Source organism: Erinaceus europaeus, chromosome 5, assembly GCF_950295315.1.
Source record: "Erinaceus europaeus chromosome 5, mEriEur2.1, whole genome shotgun sequence".
Taxonomy (NCBI): Eukaryota; Metazoa; Chordata; class Mammalia; order Eulipotyphla; family Erinaceidae; genus Erinaceus; species Erinaceus europaeus.
Genome location: NC_080166.1, coordinates 105,752,116 through 105,774,768, shown reverse-complemented (window position 1 = coordinate 105,774,768; position 22,653 = coordinate 105,752,116). Strand labels below are relative to the sequence as shown.

The following is a 22,653-nucleotide window of genomic DNA, read 5'->3' as shown; positions in this document are numbered from 1 at the left end:
TGGGTCATTTCTTTTTCTTGCTACTTATTTTGACTTTGCTTCCTTTCATTTTTTAATAGTTGAATCACATAGCTAAATGTGGCTTCCCTGTCAATCATCTGTAAATTTCCCTGTTGACTTCTTATTTTAGGCTATTGTGTTTTTCAGTTCTAAAATTATCATTTGATTCTTTATAATTTATATTTCTCTGACAAAAACTTGAACATTTTCTCACATCTATGAACATATATTATCCTAAAGCTGCTTTAAACTATCCATCAGATAATATGTTCAGCCATCATTTTAGTTCACTTCTATTCTGTTTTTCACTTGCTTTTCTTATGTATTCTATCGTCTTCATAAATCTTAATTGTTATTTACTGAGTTCAAGAAGTAGTAAATGTCACTTGGTAATATGGTTGTTGGAAATGTCATGATGCATTTTTGCATAGAAAAACACAGAAAAATAAGTCATGATTTTTCTGACAACCCAATATAAATATAATTTGAGTTCTACAAAAAAAAGTTTTCTTTGCAGATTTTTTGTTTGTTTGTTTAATGAAAATCAAAGAAGGATACTAGCAATTTGACATCTTATTCACCTTTGGGTTACTATCTTGAAAACTGACTTCAGATTCTGTGATGAGAAGCCAATTTCTTTCTTTCCTCATATTACTGGTGAGAGGTAGGTAGTGGTTTACAGTGCAGTTGTTGACACACAAGTACAACTTCTTATCTCTCCATGGTTTCTTACTTAACAACTCTGAGAGTTCATTTTCTTTTGCATCTAAACTCACATTTTGAGGGCAATTACCAGATGTCTGTCACTTCACGGTACATTATGAGCTTTGTCTCTCATTCTAAAATCTCATAAGAATGAGACACATTTTTTTTGACTTTCTACATCTCTTTTATTTTATTTTAATTGACTTGTTAATGGTTTATAGTATAATCTTAAATACAAAGGCACGAGCTCCAATCTCTCCTTGATAGGTATGTAGTAGACACATCAGGATTTCAATGCCCCTTTATCCTGTCCCTTTTCTTCCTTTCCCAGAGTCTTTTGCTTTGGTGTAATACACCACACCTAGTTCATGTTTCACCTTATGCTTTCCCTTACTGCCTTTCATTATTAAGTTCAATCTATACGTGAGATTATTTGGCATTTGTATTTATATTTCTGTCTTGTCTAACTCAACATAATCTCTTCATGTTTTGACCAAGACATTGCAAAGGAAACATCTTTGCCAATTCCATTTGCAAGGAAAACAAAACCAAAAATAAACCAATAGGACTAAATTAAATTGAAAAAGTACTGCACAGCAAAAGGAATCACCACCAAAACAAGAGAGACCACACACACACACACACACACAAAGTGGGAAAAAAATCTTTATCTGTCATACACTGAGCAGAGGGCTGATAACCACACTTCTTTTATATATGGGAAAATAGTTCTAACAGACAATATATTTTTAAAAAATCATTAGGTTCATCTTTATATGCTTCTACTTTATATATGCCTCCACTCTGTTTTTTTTTTGCAAATATTTTACTGTACTGTTGGCATATGGTAAAAGTTAGTTTTGAAATCTGTAAAATTTTTAGATGCTCTAAAGAATTTATGGGGCATGCACAAGTCACTCTTATATTTGTGACTTAACCACATCTGTGATACTTTTTCTTTCAGATGGAGACAGAAAGACAGGATAAACAGCACTTACTTTGTTGCTATTGCATGTCCTATAAGGTATCTGGGTTTGAACAGAGGGCTCATGTATAGCAAGTCATGCACTCAACTCAGAGAACTATCTCTCCAGTTTCTACTTTATAGAGATATTCTAAAATCATAAACTTTTTTTTTTCAAAACTGAACCAGACACATGTCCTTCCTCTTCTCTAGTTATATTGACTTCCTTGCATATGACATATTTTTTGTCTTTTAATATAATTTGTAAAAGATAATATCCTAAATTTGAGTTTCTAGCTATTATTATAAAATGGACATATGTCCTACTGTACAGTAATTACATTAAATGAGTATTACTGAAGTCAGATCCCAAATAATCTCCTTAAAAAATTGTGTGTTGTCTCTCTCTCTGGCTTACCTCACTTAACATTGTAATCCATTAACTCCTCAATAAATAGAGAAATAAATTGCTCCCTCACAATCTTCTCTGCCTTTATACTTTAAAGAGTGTTAGAGAAGACTTTAGTTAGTGGTGGGTGTGGTGCCCAGGTAATTGTCATGTGGAGATAAGAAAACTACTCATAGGAATCCAGCAGTAGTGCAGCAGGTTAAGTGTATGTGGTGCAAAGCGCAAGGACTGGCGTAAGGATCCCAGTTCGAGCCCCAGGCTCCCCACCTGCAGGGGAGTCCCTTCACAGGTAGTGAAGCAGGTCTGCAGGTGTTTCTCTCCCTGTGTCTCTCTCCCTCTCTGTTTTCCCCTCTTCTCTACATTTCTCTCTGTCCTATCCAATAACAACGACACCAATAACAACAACAATAAAACAAGAACAACAAAAGAAAAAATTTACAAAATTAGAAGATAATAGTAGTATAATTCCACACCATTTCTATCATCTGTGTCCCCATGTCTCCTTCAGCACAAATTGCAATAGTTCTGTAAAGGTAATAGATATGGTTTGACTATACACCTAAATCTATCATCTGCATATCTATCTGTCTATCTATATTTTGCCCATTTTTATTCACTTTCTTTCCAAGTTGTGCTTACCTATTACTATTTCAAAGTGTTCTTCCCTTTACCTCTTCCATCTAGGATAAATGAAACAGTGCCTGAATTCCTCCGGTGTTTTCCAGATTCTTTATCAGTGATTGTTGGTATGCATGAGACCCCTTCTGTTTCATTTGGTTTAAATCCCCCCTGCTTAACACTATTCTATTTACATAACCACTGTTAACAAGTTCCACCTCCCTCCAGGGCATTTGTGGTTCAGTGATAGGATTCTCGCCTGCTCCAACCCCTCCTTGTCACACCCTGATCCCTTCTTTGTCACACTCTGATTTTCACCAGTCACTTTTCTCTCCACCCTCTCTATGTCACATCCTGTTTCCACCTTACTTGGCAAGTATATATAAAGACAGCATTGTGAGTTTTAGAGTACTGTACTTTGAGTTCAGCTTAGCTCGTCTTAGATTGTGCTGTGTCCTGCATGAATAAAGAGATACTGCATACAACCCAGCCATGAGTCCCTGGTCATCTGTTACCCGCCCGTGAAGCCAGCCCGGTGAAAACAACATAACCCGTCGAAAACAACAAGTGATGATATATATATATATATATATATCACAAGATACCTGGTACAACTATCTTATATCAGTATTCCCCCAATGAAGTGGTTTGAATCAAAAAGCTTCCTCTATATCCTTCTCCATGTCCCTTCATCATTATTCCAATGTTTTAATGATATAAAACAAACAATTAATATCCACTCTTGTTCTCTCTTCTTTTTCTTTCATATATGAGAATTATCTAACAGCCTAACCACGCAGTACTCTCTTTAGAAAGTAACCAGACCTTTTTCTAGCCATGACATCATTTCCCCAGACAATAACTTGGGTCCACCTGCATATCAGATGTCAGGCTCAGGAAAAAAAAACATTAATATAGTCATGGGACCTTTGGAATATAACTAAAATAGGACTACTATCTACAAAACAGAGAGCCCCCCCCCCCCCCAATGCTTCATCTGAACTATTTCAGATGAAATAAGCCTTTAGGTTCATGATTAGTCAACAACTTGTTTGGCTTTATATGTTAACTCTTCTTTTAGCCACCAGGTTCCAGATGCCATTAGGATGCCAATTGGACTTCCGTGGGAAGATGACCCCACCATATGTGCTGGAGCCCTGCTTCCCCAGAGCCTCACCCGACTAGGGAAAGAGAGAGACAGGTTGGGAATATTGATCAATCTGCCAACGCCCATGTTCAGCGGGGAAGCAATTACAGAAGCCAGATCTTCCACCTTCTGCATCCCACAATGTCCTTCCTTCTTTACCAGAGTGCTGCTCAACTCTTGCTTATGATGGTGCTAGAAATCCAGGATCATCAGGAATAAAAGTGTTTTTGCCGTGTATGGTAAGCCTATGTCCATTAGGCTATATTCCCAGGGCCTTTGGCAATTAAATAATTATTATATCCAAATATTCTTAGATTTCTCAAAACAAAGTATGAAATTTGGGAGAATATGCTAGTGGAAATAATTTCTATTTGGAAGGAAATGAAAAATCTAAATGAGTGCTGATTTATTTTAGATTATAAATGCCATGTAATGTCCTTTATTTTCTTCCTTTGCTCAATATGTAGCAATATGTAGACTTCTAAAAGGATCTTGGCTTTAAATCTGATCAACATAATTGGTCTGTGTCTTATTTTAATATGTGTTGTCAAGACTAAAATTTTAAAAATACTTTCTTCACCATTTTTCTGAAACACAATTTAATCAGAATTTAGCATGTACTATCCTTTAAATGTTAAGAAAAAAAATAAAGGGAAAATTAGTAAAGTAATTATGTTATGTTCAGACATTGAGAAGTCAATCTATTATTATATTCTTATTTAGGAGATATAATTTCATCTAATAAAACTGTGATGGTAAACATCACTACGACATATTTCATATATCACTATATAATATAGGATACCTAATAATTGGATTCAAAAATCAGAAAATTCTATTTACACAGAATAATGATTTCAAAATATTCAATGAAATAATGAAAGACATGTCTATTTAATAGAACAATGGTCTTTTAATTAAGAAAGATCTCTTTAAAAGAATAAGTATGTATTTGTTTAACTGACCACATTGATATTGTTTTTTTATTTATTTTTTATTTAAGAAAGGATAAATTAACAAAACCATAGGGTAGGAGGGGTACAACTCCACACAATTCCCACCACCCAATCTCCATATCCCATCCCTTCCCCTGATAGCTTTAATATTGTTTAACTCATGGGAACAGAATGAAAATTAAGAGTTGGAGTAGCAAAGTGATAAATTCCACTGCATTTCAGAGCAAATTAATTATAGTACTTGGAAAGTAATGAAACCAAATATTAAAAGGCATGTTGTTGGGCCACTCACTTTGTGCAATGGAAAAAGTAAGAGGCACTTCTAGAATTACATCTGTAAATGAAATTTTTGCTATTCACTAAGTGATTCATCTATTTATTAACTCTACTCCATTCCCCTAAGACCCACCTAATTATCTATTCTTTCCACCCTTTACAGAGTAGTTAGTGACATGATCAACATTTTTCTCTGTTGAATGATTGCGTACATGTAAGTTGTCAGAGAAAGCTGCCAAGTCTCCTTGCTAGGTATAACTTCACATACGTGAACATTGGACAAATGGACCCTGAGTTAATTCTGTACAATAAAAACTTAATGGATTTATTAGCAAAGACGATAAATGTACCCCACCAACTCAGAAATATTTAGGAATCTTTTTTTTTTTAAATTTTTTATTTAAGAAAGGATTGATGAACAAAAACATAAGGTAGGAGGGGTACAACTCCACACAATTCCCACCACCCAATCCCCATAACCCACCCCCCTCCCATGATAGCTTTCCCATTCTCTAGCCCTCTGGGAGCATGGACCCAGGGTCGTTGAGGGTTGCAGAAGGTAGAAGGTCTGGCTTCTATAATTGCTTCCCCGCTGAACATGGGTGTTGACTGGTCAGTCCATACTCCCACTCTGCCTCTCTCTTTCCCTAGTAAGGTGTGTCTCTGGGGAAGCTGAGCTCCAGGACACATTGGTGGGGTCTTCAATCCAGGGAAGCCTAGCCAGCATCCTGGTGGCATCTGGAACCTGGTGATTGAAAAGAGAGTTAACATATGAAGTCAAAAAATTTGTTGAACAATCATGGATCCCAAGCTTGGAATAGTGGAGAGGAAGTGTTAGGGAGGTACTCACTGCAAACTCTAGTGTACTTCTGCTTTCAGGTATATATTTTGCAGTAGTTTATGGATACGTGTGCACATAAGCTCTCTCTCACAGAAACTGGTGTATATCTAGGTTATGGGACTTTGTTAGAAAGTGAACTACCTGAGATGAAATTAGAGTGTACTATAAAAGGAAAGGTCTCACCCGAGTAATGAAGCTGAAGGGTTGTCATTCCACATGTGAAGTCTCTGGATACAGCCTGAGGTGAAGCATGTTCAGGTGGTAATCGTTGCTTTGGTTAGGTTGTGATCGGCAGATGCAATATTATTTGGTTTGGATTGGGAGATGCATACGGGAAAGTGGGCCCTATCCAAGGGTTCCAGGACTGGGGGAAGTAGGGGCTCTATAGTGAAGATGTGAGGTTCCTGCTGTCTTAGGGTTCAAAAAGACCATCGATAGTTAATATTATCATCACATTATTTGTTAATTGGGTTAACTTTGAAAAGTCCCTTTGTTATGCTTTGCTGTACAGTATCCAGTATCTTGTATATAGCTGTGCTATTGGATGCTTCTAATCTACTTGGTCTAGGCTTTTGAGAGAGTCCGCATATCAAATACATAGCCTATATATTAAAAAGATTCAGTTTGTCTTTTGAGAAACTTTGAGACATACAATTGATTTCGCCCTCTCATATTAATTAACTACTGATTTATATGTCTACATTTTGCTAGGAGTGTACATAAACACCATTCCCACCACCAAAAGACTGTGACCCATCCCTCCCGCCCACTCCCACCCCCCACTGGCCCAGGAAGCTACATGTCTACCCCTCACCACTGGGTTTTTACTTTGGTGCCCTACTTACAATTTGATCAGGTCCAGCTTTTAGTTTCCCTTTCAGATCTTCTTAGTCAGCTTCTGTTGATGAGTGGGATCATCCCATACTCATCTTTGTCGTTCTGACTTAGCTCACTTAACATAATTCCATCTAGCTCTGTCCAAGATGGGTCAGAGAAGGTGGGTTCATTGTTTTTGATAGCTGCATAGTATTCCATTGTGTATATATATATACCACAGCTTTCTCAGCCACTCATCTGTTGTTGGGCACCTGGGTTGCTTCCAGGTTTTAGCTATTATGAATTGTGCTGCTATGAACATAGGAGTACACACCTCTTTTTGGTTGTGTGTTATGGAGTCCTTGGGGTATAACCCCAGGAGAGGAATTACTGGATCATATGGAAGGTCCATGTCTAGCCTTGTGAGAGTTTTCCAGACTGCTCTCCACAGAGGCTGTAGCAATTTACATCCCCACCAGCAGTGCAGGAGGGTTCCTTTGACCCCACACCCTCTCCAGCATTTGCTGCTGTTACCTTTTCTGATCTATAACATTCTCACAGGAGTGAAGTGAGACAGTTGCTGAGACAGTAAATGGGAGTGATTTCTGGATGTCTTCTTCTTCAGATTTAGTGTTTGCATAAAGAAACGCCACTGATTTTTGTACATTGATTTTGTAGCCTGATATCTTGCTATATTGCCTAATAACTTCCAGTAATTTTCTACTGGATTCTTTAGGTCTTTCTATGTATACTATCATATCATCTGCAAATAGTGAGAGCTTGACTTCTTCCCTTCCAATCTGTATTCCTTTGATTTCTTTCTCTTGCCTGATTGCTATGGCAAGAACTTCCAATGCTATGTTGAAGAGTAACGGTTACAGTGGACAGCCCTGTCTAGTCCCGATCTGAGGGGGAATGCTTTCAGCTTCTGTCCATTGAGTATGATGTTGGCTGTAGGTTTGCTATATATAGACTCCACTATCTTGAGGAATTTCCTATCTATTCCTATTTTTTGTAGAGTTTTGAGCATGAATGGGTGTTGGATTTTGTCAAAGGCTTTCTCTGCATCTATTGAGATAATCATGTGGTTTTTGGCTTTGCTTTTATTGATGTGGTGAATGACATTGATTGACTTACAGATGTTGAACCAGCCTTGCATTCCTGGGATGAATCCCACTTGGTCATGATGAACAATCTTTTTGATGTGTTGCTGTATCCGGTTGGCCAAGATCTTGTTTAATATTTTGGCATCTATGTTCATCAGAGATATTGGTCTGTAGTTTTCCTTTTTTGTTCTGTCCCTATCAGCTTATGGTATCAGGGTGATGTTGGCTTCATAGAAGGTGGAAGGGAGTATTCCTGTTTCTTCAATCTTATGGAATAGCTTAAGAAGTATGGGTATTATCTGTTTCCTGAAAGTTTTGTAGAATTCGTTTGTGAAGCCATCTGGTCCAGGACTTTTGTTGTTGGGGAGATTCTTAATAATGGTTTCAATTTCTTTGTCTGTGATTGGTGCATTTAGATTTTGTAGTTCTTCTTGGTTTAGTTTTGGAAGTGCATAGGTTTCTAGAAATTGTTCCATTTCTTCCAGATTCTCTAGCTTGGTACTTGTAGTTCTTTATAGAAGTTTCGCAGGATTCTCTGAATTTCTGTGGTGTCAGTTGTGATATCTCCTGCATCGTTTACAATTCTATTAATTTGAGTCTTCTCTCTTTTTTGTTTGGTGAGTCTGGCTAGGGGTTTGTCAATTTTGTTTAATCTTTCAAAGAACCAACATTTGGCTTCATTGATCTTTCGTATGGTTCTTTTATTTTCAATGTTGTTTATTTCTGCTCTAACTTTAGTGATTTCTGTCCTTCTGGTTGCTTTAGGGTTCCTTTGTTCCTCTTCCTCTAAGTCCTTGAGGTGTGCAGTAAGGTCATTCATTTGAGCTTCTTCTTGGTGTTTAATATGTGATTGTATGGCTATAAGTTTCCCTCTCAGTACAGCTTTAGCTGTGTCCCAAATATTTTGATAGGTTGTGTCTTCATTTTCATTAGTTTCCGGGAACATTTGAATTTCCTGTTTGAGTGAGTCTCTGACACAGTGGTTCTTAAGGAGCATGTTGTTTAGTTTCCAAATTCTATGTCTTTTAATAATTTTCCGTTTGTTGTTAAATGTTAGTTTTACTCCACTATGTTCTGAGAACATATTTGGGATGATTTCAATGCTCTTGAATTTATTGATGCTGTCTTTGTGGCCTAACATGTGGTCTATCCTTGAGTATGTGTTATGTGGATTTGAAAAGAAGGTGTATTCCAGTTTTTTGGGGTGGAGGAGTCTGAAAATGTCCAAGAGCTCTATTATGTCAATCTCTTCATTCAATTCTCTTGTATCTTTATTGGTTCTATGCTTTGTTGATCTAAGTGTGAGAGTGGGGTATTGAAGTCTCTCACTATTATTGTATTACTATTGATGTATTTTTGAAATTCTTTCAGTAGATGCTTAATGTATTTAGATGGTCCCTCGTTGGGTGCATAGATGTTAATAATTATTAAGTCTTCTTGGCTGATTGATCCTCTAATCATTATGTAATGTCCTTGCCTATCTTTTATTACTTTATTTAATTTAAAATCTATTGTGTCTGAGATGAGAATGGCTGTTCCTGCCCTTTTTTGTGGACCGTTAGCCTGTATGATAGTTTTCCATCCTTTCACTTTAAGTCTGTGTTTATTTTGTTGTGACAGATGGGATTCTTGCAAGCAGCATATGGTTGGGTTATGTTTTCTGATCCATCCCCCCACCCTGTGCCTTTTGATGGGTGAGTTTAAGCCATTGACATTTATTGATATTATGGATTTAATGTATTGTAGTGCCATTGTTCTAAAAAACAATTTGTTTACTCTGATACATTGCAAGTATTATAGTGATGTTCTTGTTTATAAGAGGTCTTTTAGTACCTCTTTCAGGGCCGGCTTGGTGATGGTTGCCTCCTTTAACTGTTGTTTGTCCAAGTAGGTTTTGATCCCTCCATCTAGTTTGAATGAAAGTCTAGCAGGATATATTATCCTTGGTTGAAACCCTTTTTCATTCAGGGCACGATAGATATCTTGCCACTCCCTTCTGGATTTTAGAGTTTGAGTGGAGAAGTCTGCAGGTAATCTTATGGGTTTTCCCTTGTATGTGACTTTTTATTTCTTTCTTGCAGCCTTTAGGATCCTTTCTTTATCCTTACTTCTTCTCATTGTGACTATGATGTTTCTTGGTGTCTTCAGGTCTGGGTTGATTCTGTTTGGTACTCTCTGGGCCTCTTGAACCTTGATATCCTTTCTGTTCTTCAGGTCTGAGAAGTTTTCTTGTATTATTTCCTCTAGAATGTTTGCTTCCCCTTCCTCTCTTTCTTCCTCTGGCAGGCCAATTATACGAATGTTACTTCTTTTGATATCATCCCATATATCTCTGTTGTTGTTTTCAGTGTCTCTCAATCTCTTTATAAGCTCCTTCACCTCTTTCTTAGTTTTCTCTAACTCATCCTTTGTCTGACTAATTCTGTTTTCTGTTTCTGTTAGTCTGCTTTCCCTTGCCCCAGCTTCTTTCTTCATTACAGCTATTGCAGCTTTCAGTTCTCTAATTGCCTCAAGATAATCAGTATTTTCCTTGGGAGTCTCAACTGTTGTTTCCCTAATACTGCCATTCCTTTCCTCCAATGTTGTTTTCATTTCTGTGATTAATAATTTTATTATTGCTTGCATACTTTTCTTATCTATGTTACTTCTGGCTGATTTGTAGTTTCTTCTGGGCTCTTGTCTTCATTCATTGGGGTAGAAGTTTTATTTGTTTTTAATCTACCCATTTTTTTATTTACATGTTTCTCTCTTTTTTTTATGCTCTGTTGTTCCTCAGTTGTTGTGTCTTGAGTACAAGTAACACTGTACTAAATACCTTTATGACAATTGCACTCACCAACCTCCGGAATTACAGTAGCAACTGAAGTAAGTATTGAAGGAGTTTAATCGTTACCAGTTAGCCAAACAATTTCTCCAGTCCGTGAAAAAATAGTAACCAAATCCCATTGAAGAAAGAGAAAAGAAAGAGAGGATAGCAAGAATAGACAGTTATGCAAATCCACTATCCAGTGTATATTCTAGAGGTAACAAGAGGGGAAAGGGAACTAGAGCAGAGATACACACCTAGAGAGTCCACTCTGAGTCAGATTTCTTCCCCAAAGTAATTCACAAATTCAGAAAGGCAAAGAAAGAAGAAGTGTATGACAATATTAAAAAAAAAAAAAAGAGAGAGAGATAAGAGAGAGAAAAGGGAGAAGATAAGAAGAAGAGTTGTAATTAATGAGCAGTGCAAGGCACTTCCCAAATGTGTATCAGTGAATTCAAAAAAAAAAGAAAACACCCTGTTTGGTGGTATGGGGTATCCTGCTAGGAGCTGGTCCCAGGGACTGCTTATGGGGGGGGGGGGGCGGCGGGGAGGATGTATGCTTGAAAATTAAAAGGAAGAAAAAAGAATTTTTTCCCTACTCTAATTCTTAACCCAAATTAAGTTATAGTCACCTCCTTGGTGTCTAAGGACACCTTATTGGCTGGCCTGCTAAAGGCAGAAAATCCTATTGTCTCCAGGGGAGTGCGTTCGGAGCTCAGAGGCTAGCAGCTTCGCCGTCCGCCATCTTCCGGGAGACCCCCCCCTCCAGACTTTTTTAAAGGATTTCTCGAAAATGAAAACTAGCTCCAAGTCCTTTGATGCAATGAGAGCTATACTTAAGAAGTCTTTGGATCCGCCCTCAGGGTCGCAGTGGACCCTGGAGACTCCCAAGAGAAAGCCCCCGAGCTAAAGTGCTCTCTCCTGGTCCTCTGTCCGCCGTGCTCTGCAACCGGCGGAGGAGCCGCCTTCCTGGGCGGAGGACAATTCCCGGCACACTCACCTTGCCCGGCGCCGCCTGGGAAGTCTGGAGCCCCGCTAGTCCGTGTCACCTTTACTCTAATTCTTAACCCAAATTAAATTATAATTACCTCTTTGGTGTCACCCCTTATTGACAGGCCTGCTAAAGGCAGAAAATCCTACCGTTTCTGGAAGATGTGATTAGAGAACACGCTGTTAGCAGTTTCTCAGTCCGCCATCTTCCACGCCACCACAATATTTAGGAATCTTATCAGCTTTCAACTCAGTGTACATCTTTAAAAGGGAATATTACTTAAGTCAGCACATTTATTTATTTATTTTTATTTTATTAGTGATTTAACAATGATTGACAAGATTGTGGGATCAAGGGGGTATAATTCCATACAACCACCAGAGTTCCATATTCCCTCCCCTCTATTGAAAGTTACCCTATTCTTTATCATTCTGGGAGAATGGAACAAAGATTTTTATGGGGAGCAGAAGGTGGAAGGGCTGGCTTCTATAATTGCTTCTCTGCCGGGCATGGGTAATTTTTTTAAACAGTTGATGGTGTTCATTTTTCTTAGTACCTAGTGACACATGTCATAGTGGAAGGTCAGGTATATTTACATATTGTGGTGTGTTCTTAGACAGTAAGAGATACTAACTTTAGTCTTTTTTTTTCCATTTCAGATTTTTTTTAAAAAATCGTTCATTTATAAAAAGGAAACATTGACTAAACCATAGGATGAGAGTGGTACAACTCCCCATAATTCCCACCACCAGAACTCTGTATCCCATCCCCTCCCCTGATAGATTTACTGTTCTTTAACCCTCTGGGAGTAACTTGGAACCAAGTTCATTGTGGGATGCAGAAGATGGAAGGTCTGGCTTCTATAATTGCTTCCCTGCTGAACATGGGTGTTGGCAGGTCGATCCATATGCCCAGCCTGTCTCTCTCTTTCCCTAGTGGGGAAGGGTTCTGGGGAAGTGGAGCTCTAGGACACATTGGAGGGGTTGTCTGTCCAGGGAAGTCTGGTCAGCATCATTCTAGCATCTTCATCTGCACTATTCCAGACTTTAGGTCCATGGTTAGTCAACAATTTGTTTGTCTTTGTATGCTAACTCTCTTTTCAACCAACAGTCAGTTACATTTTATCCACAAATGGATAGTTTGATTCCAATCAGGGGTATTCATCAAAAACACTTGGGATTATTAATCTTTGTATACATTTTACCTGCCTCATTCAGCTTTAAATATGGTGGGAAATTTCATAACAACAGGCACACAAAAAAAGCCTTCTTTTCTTTTTTTAAAAATATTTTATTTTATTTATTTATTCCCTTTTGTTGCCCTTGTTGTTTTATTGTTGTATTATTGTTATTATTTAGTTATTATTTTGTTATTATATAGTTATTATTGTTGTTGTCGTCGTTGTTGGATAGGACAGAGAGAAATGGAGAGAGGAGGGGAAGACAGAGAGGAGGAGAGAAAGATAGACACCTGCAGACCTGCTTCACCACCTGTGAAGCGACTCCCCTGCAGGTGGGGAGCTGGGGGCTCGAACCGGGATCCTTATGCCGGTCCTTGTGCTTTGCGCCACCTGCGCTTAACCCACTGCGCTACAGCCCGACTCCCAAAAGCCTTCTTTTCTTAATAAATTATTATGAAATGTGTGTATGTTCATACTGGCCTTCAAATTGGAAACAAAATAAATAGCAACATTTGCGTCCTTCCACAAATGATGAGAAGCATGTGAAAATATGGTGTGGGAATATGGCAGAAATATAATCTTTCGATAAATTGTTTTCAATAATAATTAATAAAAATAATATTAATAATAATGTCTTCCTGTGATGTATATATATTTCTCAGCTACTACACTACATTTGTATTTATTTCCTTTTATTTGCACATAACCATAGGAGCTTAGCATCAATTACTTGCATATTCACCACACAAATTATAACTGAGACTATTCACATAGAGAAAGTTTATGAATCCTGTGTTGAAGAACCTTCTTAAAAATCACATTTTATCAGATGTATCCAAAGCTTTAAGGAGATATTATTTCTGTACGTGAAAAATTGGATCCAGAATCTATCTTTAAGGAGGAAGAAAAAAAAATGAAGCTACCTGTTTTAATTTGCACCATGCACTAACTACCAATGAGTGTTCAACATGAATCATTTACCTTGATATACCAGCAACTCTAAGATGTAGGCATCAATATCCTCATTTATACAGAAGAAATGAATTTAAGTTTTATAAAAATCTAAGCATTCCATTGAAAATGATCTGCTTAGTTTCAAATATTTTACTTCAAAACTTCTCTGTGTAAAGTCCATCTATCTATTCAAGAAAGGATTAAAGCATAAAACTTAGAAGTCGAGAATAAATACATTTACTAGAATAAAAAAATCTCTTTGATATTACATTATCTCAAAAAAACTATTTTTGTATGATACTGAAAAGAAAAATTTTAAAGTCTCATATTTGATCACTATGTTGGAAGTTAGTTAATACCATTCTAGGAATCTATGAATTAGTTTTTGGTGCCAGTTCTTAGAATTAAAGAGAATGCTATAGCATTTTACTCTGACTCTCACCAGAGGTAAGTTAATTCCGATTTTGTCTCATGTTCTTTATAGCTAATGATGTTAATATCTATGAGATTAGAGATAACATTAATGTATTATGGTTTCTTTTTACATGCTTTCTCAAAGAATATTTGAATAAAAATAACTTCACTAGTATACTGACAAGAAGCAATTTTTTTTTATTTATTTTTTATTTTTTTATTTAAGAAAGGATTAATTAACAAAACCATAGGGTAGGAGGGGTACAACTCCACACAATTCCCACCGCCCAGTCTCCATATCCCACCCCCTCCCCCGATAGCTTTCCCATTCTCTATCCCTCTGGGAGCATGGACCCAGGGTAATTGAGGGTTGCAGAAGGTAGAAGGTCTGGCTTCTGTAATTGCTTCCTCGCTGAACATGGGCGTTGACTGGTCGGTCCATACTCCCAGTCTGCCTCTCTCTTTCCCTAGTAGGATGGGTCTCTGGGGAAGCTGAGCTCCAGGACACATTGGTGGTGTCTTCAATCCAGGGAAGTCTGGCCGGCATCCTGATGACACCTGGAACCTGGTGACTGAAAAGAGAGTTAACATACAAAGCCAAACAAATTGTTGAGCAATCATGGACCCAAAGCTTGGAAAAGTGGAGAGGAAGTATTAGGGAGATACTCACTGCAAACTCTAGTATACTTCTGCTTTCTTACTTTGGTGCCATATTCCAAACTCAGTCAATTTCTGCTTTGCGTTTCTACTTCTTTTTTTTTTTTTTACATGCATAACATTCCCCAGATTCCCATTTAGCAATACAACCCCCACTATTTCATTCATCATTTTTCATGGACCTGTATTCTCCCCACCCACCCACCCACCCCAGAGTCTTTTACTTTGGTGTAATACTCCAATTCCATTTCAGGTTCGACTTGTGTGTGAATATGGGATGATCTCACTCTCAGGCCGAAGTTGAAAAACAAGATTAGAAAAGAAGCAATTTTAATATAACTTTGTAAATGGGAAAATCACAGTTTATAACTTTAAAGATAATTTTTGATATAGAAATTAATTGCAAAATCCACATATAATCTATTTGCCAACAAATACATAATTTTGATACCATACCTCTTTTGAATATGAAAATAAGAGTAACTAATTATTGACTTATACTATTCTCTGTAAAATCAGTTTTCTGACAGAATTCAGCCAAGAATGGTCTTGGATATTAACTCTTCTGTGATTTAATGAACTTGTCCAGAATTTTCATATTAGATTTTAAATGACCACAGTTTCAATCTTAGTATTACACTGTAAATTGAAATAATTGATACTCACATATTATAATGTCAATGATGAAATGACCATTAACTGATGCCTATCCTGGCCTGTTTTTCTTTTTTTTTTTTTGTACTATCATCAACATAATACTTCTATTCCATAAGAACTTATAACTAAAAGATAAAAGTTATACTTAATAGTGTATTGCATCAAAATAAAGGACTCTAGGGAAGAAGGGAGAAGAAGGGATAGATAAGAATTGTGGGGTTCTGGTACATAATGAAATTGTATTCATATGTCAAAGGCTATACTGCAAAGCATTAACTTCCTCGAAAATTATACTTTACTATTCATTCCAGATATTTCCAAGAAAAGTAATTTAAGTGACCATCCAATTGTTCAACTTGAATAGAAAGCAAAAAGGATTATTTTCTTCTCAAGACTCTAAAACCCATATTATAATTCTTACCTGGGTATATCCACCAAATATAAACTACTGCATCAGTGTTTCAGATTAAATTTTAGTGAATAAATCTAAAAATCAAGTCTAATAAAAATGAACTGTAATCTAGATTATTTTTAAAAATGCCTAATTTACATCATGAAATATTAGATGATCTCATGATTTTTTTTTTTTTAGTTTTTTTACAGGGGAGAGCGCAAACGCAGTCCCCCACTACCACAAATTATGCAGTCGAGTTTCCCACATTTGGGGAAATCGGAGGGGTCAGCACATCCGGAGTGCAATGGATAAGCCTCGCCCTGAGAAAACCACCTTCGTGATCATGGTATCTCCCCTGCCAGGTAAGTATCATCTCATGATTTTGAAAATTAACAGGAAAGGTAAGTCATAGTCTATTCATAGCTCTAAGATTTGGTTACTACTGTACTAATTCATTTGATGAAATCTTTACTCACTTCTGATTTCTTTTCCATTCAACATGAGTTCAGTAGGGGATAGGAGAGGGAGTAGCACAGTGATTGGGTACCTGACTTGTATGCCTGCTTGTATGCCCAAAATCCCAGGACCAAAATCTGGAACTTCCATAAGCCAGAGTTGAACAGTGCTTTGAATTTGTTCTCTCTTTATTATGCTCTCATTTAAGTAAAGACTTTAAAGAACCTGAGTCCCAGAGCATAATGAATTCCTTTTCATAAATGAATATGCAGAGCATGCACATACACAGGTGCATACACATATTTCAACAATTCTGTTGGTACAGAGCAAAGTTTACTAGATTTTAGAAATGCAGAGTGTTTAAATTGCAATGACTCAAACTATTTAAAATTCTCTTTGTAATTTAAATTGTTTGTTAACCACTTAAGTGACATCAGCTCTTACCTCTCATGATGTTTTCTAACTTTTCCCTCAACTTTTCTTCTTCCTTCAGCTCCAAGATAATCATTTCTTCATTGATACAAGGAGCACAAAAGATGAGGAACTGAACCGTGGATCCCTCACCTTGTACCATGACTTATTTTGGAAGGATTTAGAAATAAAAGGGAAAGACAACACTTGATAAAGCTGGAGCTGACAGCATCACTTTCAACTGGAGCTGTCCTTCAGGAAGCAATTGGGCAGAAACAAATCCAACATATAAATGAAGACTGGCATTCCTTGAGCAAGTCAGTGCTGATAAATTGATCACTGAGGTGTTTCAAGACTATTCCTTTCCTGGTTATATTTTACATAATATAGAAAGATTCCTTGATAATGAGAAATCACATCATTATTTGGACTATGAGGAACAGAATAATTATGAATATAATCAATAAGTAGCCCTCACCCCCAAGAAATGTCTTCCACCCCCAAGAAATGTCTTTGTGCTTATGTGTTTTGCAAATTTTGTTTTGTTTTGGAAATCAGGTGTTTAGATAGTAAAAATCTTAGAATTTTTAATAAATGATCATTTGAAATACATTTCTGATTATTGCTTTTGTGATTATATTTCCAACTTAAATTTTCCTCTGTAAAGATAGCCTGATTTTTACATTTCAGGATAATTCAATCTTTAAAAAAACAAAGATGAGCAAGAATATATCTATCCTAACATAATGTAGCTTTAAGTGAATTTTTTCTCATTCCACACTCATTTATTATCAAAGATGAAGTTGTTACCTTAGAGCTACATGAAACAAATTTTTGCAATATGAAATGCTTCCTTTTAATAGACAAAACTCAAAGAAATAGAGGTAATTTTGCCAGTAGCATTTTTTGCTGTGAGATTTGTGTAATGTTTTCCTACTAAGAATAAAGCACTAATTCTGGCCTATTCAAATTATAGTAAATGCTGAATATAGGAATATTGAACTAAAGATACATCTGCTGACATAATTCAATTTTATTTTTATTTAGTAGGCATCTTATAAATTGGGGTCTTTGCTTCAAGAGGTATCCATTATGTCTGAAGCAATGCATCTGCCCTCAAGGTATTTATAATTTTGCTGGAGAACCAAGTATTACTCATATTAAGTTGTTATAAACTGACACAAGGACATATAAGAATTTTTTTAATTAATAGCATTAAACTGTCAATGAATATAGCCTATATAATATATGATATCCAAAAGGAATAGATTAATGAGGCTAAATGAAGAGGTAAATCATTTGGGATAAAAGTAATAAGGCATCATCCAAGAAGAAACAGTGTTTCTGCCAAATGGTGATAAAAAATAAGCTATAGCAACACAGTATTAAGAAAATTCTATAGAAGAGCTTTCCTAGCATTAACCAGCCATGCTATTATGAGTAAATTATTTAAAAGTCTGCAATTTTCCTCATCTGTAAAACTTCAATAATCATACTGCCACCCAAGATCTTTATGATAGTGAGTGACAAGGATAAAACACAGGCTACAGAATACTGTGAGAGCTCAGTAAAGCATCTCCTATTGTCTCTACATGAGCCACAGATAGATAACACTTCATTGTGAATTATCCAGACTGGTAGACAGTCAGAGCCAGAAGATCACTGACGAGAATATGTGGATGTTAAGGTTAATAACAAATAGCTTTTTTCATTTATTTATTTATCACCTATTTATTTATTATTGAATAGAAACAGAGAGCAGAAATTGAGAGCAGAAAGGGAGATAGAGGAGAGAGACAGAGAGACACCTGCAGCACTGCTTCACCATTTGTGAAGCTTTCCCTAGCAGGTGGGGACCAAGGGCTTGACCCAGCATACTTGCACACTGTAATGTGTGCACTTAACCAGGTGAGCCACCATCTGGATTTTTCACAGGAAAATCAAAAGAAGATAGGCTTCCCAAATTTATATTTGAAAATGCTATATTTTATTTCATTAGAATTGAAAAGAAGCACTTGATTTTCAAATATTTATTATACAATAATAAAATAAAAAATAATAAACTAATAAAAAATAGACCCATCTCCATCTTTGGGAGGTAATAAGCCATGAAGTAAATATATAGGTTTTGTAATATATCTTATCTGTCCTGAATTAATTTAGTGCATTTTAATTTATAGCTTCAATTTGTTCCTAAAACTCATATTATAGGAAATTTAATTACATTCACTTACAAAGGAATATTCTATTTTTATATCATTGATGATGTAATGATGACTGGTGTTAAGCACTATTCTGTTAGACTTATTGTGCAGAAATGCATAAAGAAAAAATAATTATTTAATGTTAGCCAAAAATATAATTTTTATTTTTATATTTCCAGTAACCTTAGATAAGCTTCTTGTGTAAGACTTCTTTGTACCTTTATTTGTACCACAACAACGACAAGAAAATGGGGAAAATAGCTTCCAGGAGCAATGGATTCATTGTACTGGCACTGAGCCCCAGTGATAATGAAATGATTCAGATAATGAAAGATTCAGAGAAAGAAGCGTATCTTCAAACTAAAATGGAACTCATACAAAAACCCAATAATTAAAATATATATTACCTGTGACTAAAGAAGTGATTCTAATGGTAGGGCATTAGGTTTGCATGCCTGAGTTTCTTAGTCAATCCCTCCATCACATGCAATAATTTTTATTTTGGTTTCTTTCTCTCTCCTTTCAAAGTGAATATTGAATATTTATTAAAGACTTTTTCATCTGTTATTTGTGTTGATATATATATGTATACATACACATATATTATAGTATACTATATTATATTATTAATTATATTTGTCATCACTGAGGATTCACAGCTCCAGGATAACTTTATTTCCTCAGATAGAAAAAGACAGAGACGGAGAGGGAAAGAGAGAAAGTGAACAGAGACCATAATACTAAACATTTTCCTAATGCAGTGGGGCCAGTTTCAAACCTGGGTTGCCCAGATGGCAAAGCAGCACACTACACAAGTGAGCTTTGTCTTATCTTCATGTTATATCATCTTTTAGAATGTTGGCAACCCTATATATGTCTGTGTATGTTTATGTGTATATGTATATATAGTCAATAGGTATTGTGGGAATTATTAATTTTGTAAAACTAGGACCTCACATTTGTACAAATTAACTGTTCCTAAATCATAAATTTATTGATGTGAAAAGATAAAGAGAAAAAGAGAAAAACATCATTGTACCAAGCTCCCCCTTGGTGCCAAGATACCCCCTATCTGGTGGTTGACTGTGCTATCATTCATTTAAATATATGCAAAGCCGCATTCTGAAAATATATACACGTATTTAAAGTTTGGAAGTCCTTAAACAAATAAAATGGAAATGCCTTACAATCCAGCAATACCACTTTTAGCTATAGATCCAAAGGACATGGGAACACTAATTCAAAAAGATATATCTACCCTTATGTTCATAAATACATTATTCACAATAGTCAAAATATAGAAGCAACTCAAATATCCAAAGATAGCCAGATAGAGAAGTTATGAAGCATATTTAGCACTATTCTGCAATCAAAAACATAGAGATTTTATCATTTGGAACAACATGAATGGAACTAGATATGATTATACTGAATGAAATAAATTAGACAGATAAAGAACAACTGCTGGATGTTTTTGATTGTATTTGGAATAAAGATAACTAACGCAAGTAACCTTAGGGGAAAAGAAGTGGTCAAACTGTCTTTGACTTTGTGAGAACTATAGTGGTTATGGGGGAGGCACAAAACTTTGGTGGAGTAGTGACCAACACAGTATGAAATTAGGCCCCTGAAATCTCACAATTTTATGAGACATAAATCATTACTCAAAAAGAAAAAATTAATAAACCACAGATTCACAGTTAAAAATGAATAAGTACAGTTGGCAAGATAGCTTATCTGGATAGTACATCTGATTTGTCACGTGAGTTTTGTTTGAGCCTGAACCACACTCTACTAGAAGTATCTACTATGTCCCATTTCAGGTATTTTACTCTCTTTGTTTCTGTTTCTCTTTATATATCTAAAAAATTTGACTTGAAGAGGTGATAGACACAAAAAAATAAGAAAACAATAAATCAATTAAATGCATTCATTAAAACCATTAATTGCTCAATAAAATGGAAGAAAAAACAGTGAATTACTAGAAATAAAATAAATACAATTTCTAGAGTAATTTACATATATCTTTGGAAATGATTCTTAAGTTATTACACTCTTAATATGCTGTTTATGGTTTCATTTATTTGGATCCTTGATTTCTGAATATGAACTTAGTATGGAATTCAGCTAGTGTGTATTTTCAAAGAAGTACATTTTACAGTTGCAAGATTTTCCTTTAAATAGTTTTTAAAGCAGTTTTTAGCAATTAAGAAGAATGTAGGCTGAACTAAAGTAAAGAATTTCTAAAAATAATTAACTCTACACCTATGTTAAATATTGAAATCTACCTGAAGTAGTCATCTAGATTAATCTCAAATATATTGGCTTTCCTTCCAATTGAAGGTAGGATTATACCTCCCTGTCCCCAGTCAACTCAAGTATGATTTGGAGAGGAAAGTGTCACTTTGGGACAGATGTTCTGAGGACAAATGTGTTCTTTTCATGTTTTCCTTGCCTCCTCCAGAATGCTTGGCACCATTCTAGATCGTGGCTGCTCCAGCTGTCTTTGCTGCCTGTAAGTCAGTCAGGATTACTCAGTGTCTGTCAGCATCACATGGACTTCGGGTATAAAAAGCTAAATTTTCAGTATTGAAACCCCTGAGGTGTTAGTGCCATTACAGCATAGTAACTTTGCCTATCTGTGCCACTTAAGGCTTCTCTTAAACACAACTTATGAGTTAAACAGCATAATGTAAAATGAAAATGATAGCATTTAGTGTGGGGGGTGTACTAGTTTGAAAAATCATAATTAAGGGTTGAGCTTCTATTTTTAAATTTGCCAAAATAATACAGAGACGTCTAGAGAAATAACTAGCTCTAGGTCCTTGAACATTTGTAATGCAAATGTCCTGGAAATTCCTATGGGTAGGTAGGTAGGCAGGCAGGCAGGCAGGTAGGTTGGTAGGTAGGTGGGTAGGTGGGTAAGTGGGTAGGTGGGTAGGTGGGTAGGTGAGTAGGTGGGTAGTTGGGTTAGGTGGGTAGGTAGGTACAGTGTCCCTTCCTGAATATAAGTAGGAATAGCCTGAAATGCGGGAGGGTAATACAAGTTGAAACTGAATCTTATTTGCTAATTACCATGCTTTGTGTAGATTTTTTTATCAACATTTCTACATTATATTTTTTTCATCTTTGATAATGTAATATTTCAAATAGGTTTATTTATTTACTAGTAAGAGAGAGATTCAATATCACTCTATCATAGAGGCAATACAGGGATTGAACTTGGAACCTCATGAATTCATGCCTGCTGTGCTACTTGCTATAAACTTCTTGGGATATAAGAATGTAGATTTTTAAATAAAAAAATAAAGTTTTTTTAAAGAATTTATAATTTTTTAGTGATTGGATAGAAACATAGAGAAATTGAGAGAGAGACAAAAGGAAACAAAGACATCTGCAGCCCTTCTTCACCAAGCTTTTCCCCTAAAGATGAGGACCAGGGGCTTAAATCAGGATCTGTGCACACTGTAATGTGTAACTTAAATTGGTGCACCACTGACTGGCCCCCTAAAATAAATTTTACTAATTGCCTGGGGCTGGGCTGGTGGTATGCCTGGCAGAACACATTTGTTACCATGCTCAAGGATTCAATTCAAGCTCCTACTTTCGACATGTAGGAAAGGAAACTTCACTAGCAATGATCAGTGTTGCAGTTGTCTCCCCTATCTCTCTCTCCCTCTCAATCTCTCTT

The 22,653-nt window shown here is 36.1% G+C and overlaps 1 non-coding gene across 1 annotated transcript; it reads right to left on the bottom strand.

Moving 5' to 3' along the window:
* Positions 1 to 16,097: 16,097 nt before the first annotated feature.
* LOC132538892 (U1 spliceosomal RNA) lies at positions 16,098 to 16,261 on the bottom strand. Its single transcript, XR_009550197.1, has one exon. It is a non-coding gene; the product is annotated as a U1 spliceosomal RNA (small nuclear RNA).
* Between the last annotated feature and the right edge of the window lie 6,392 nt (positions 16,262 to 22,653).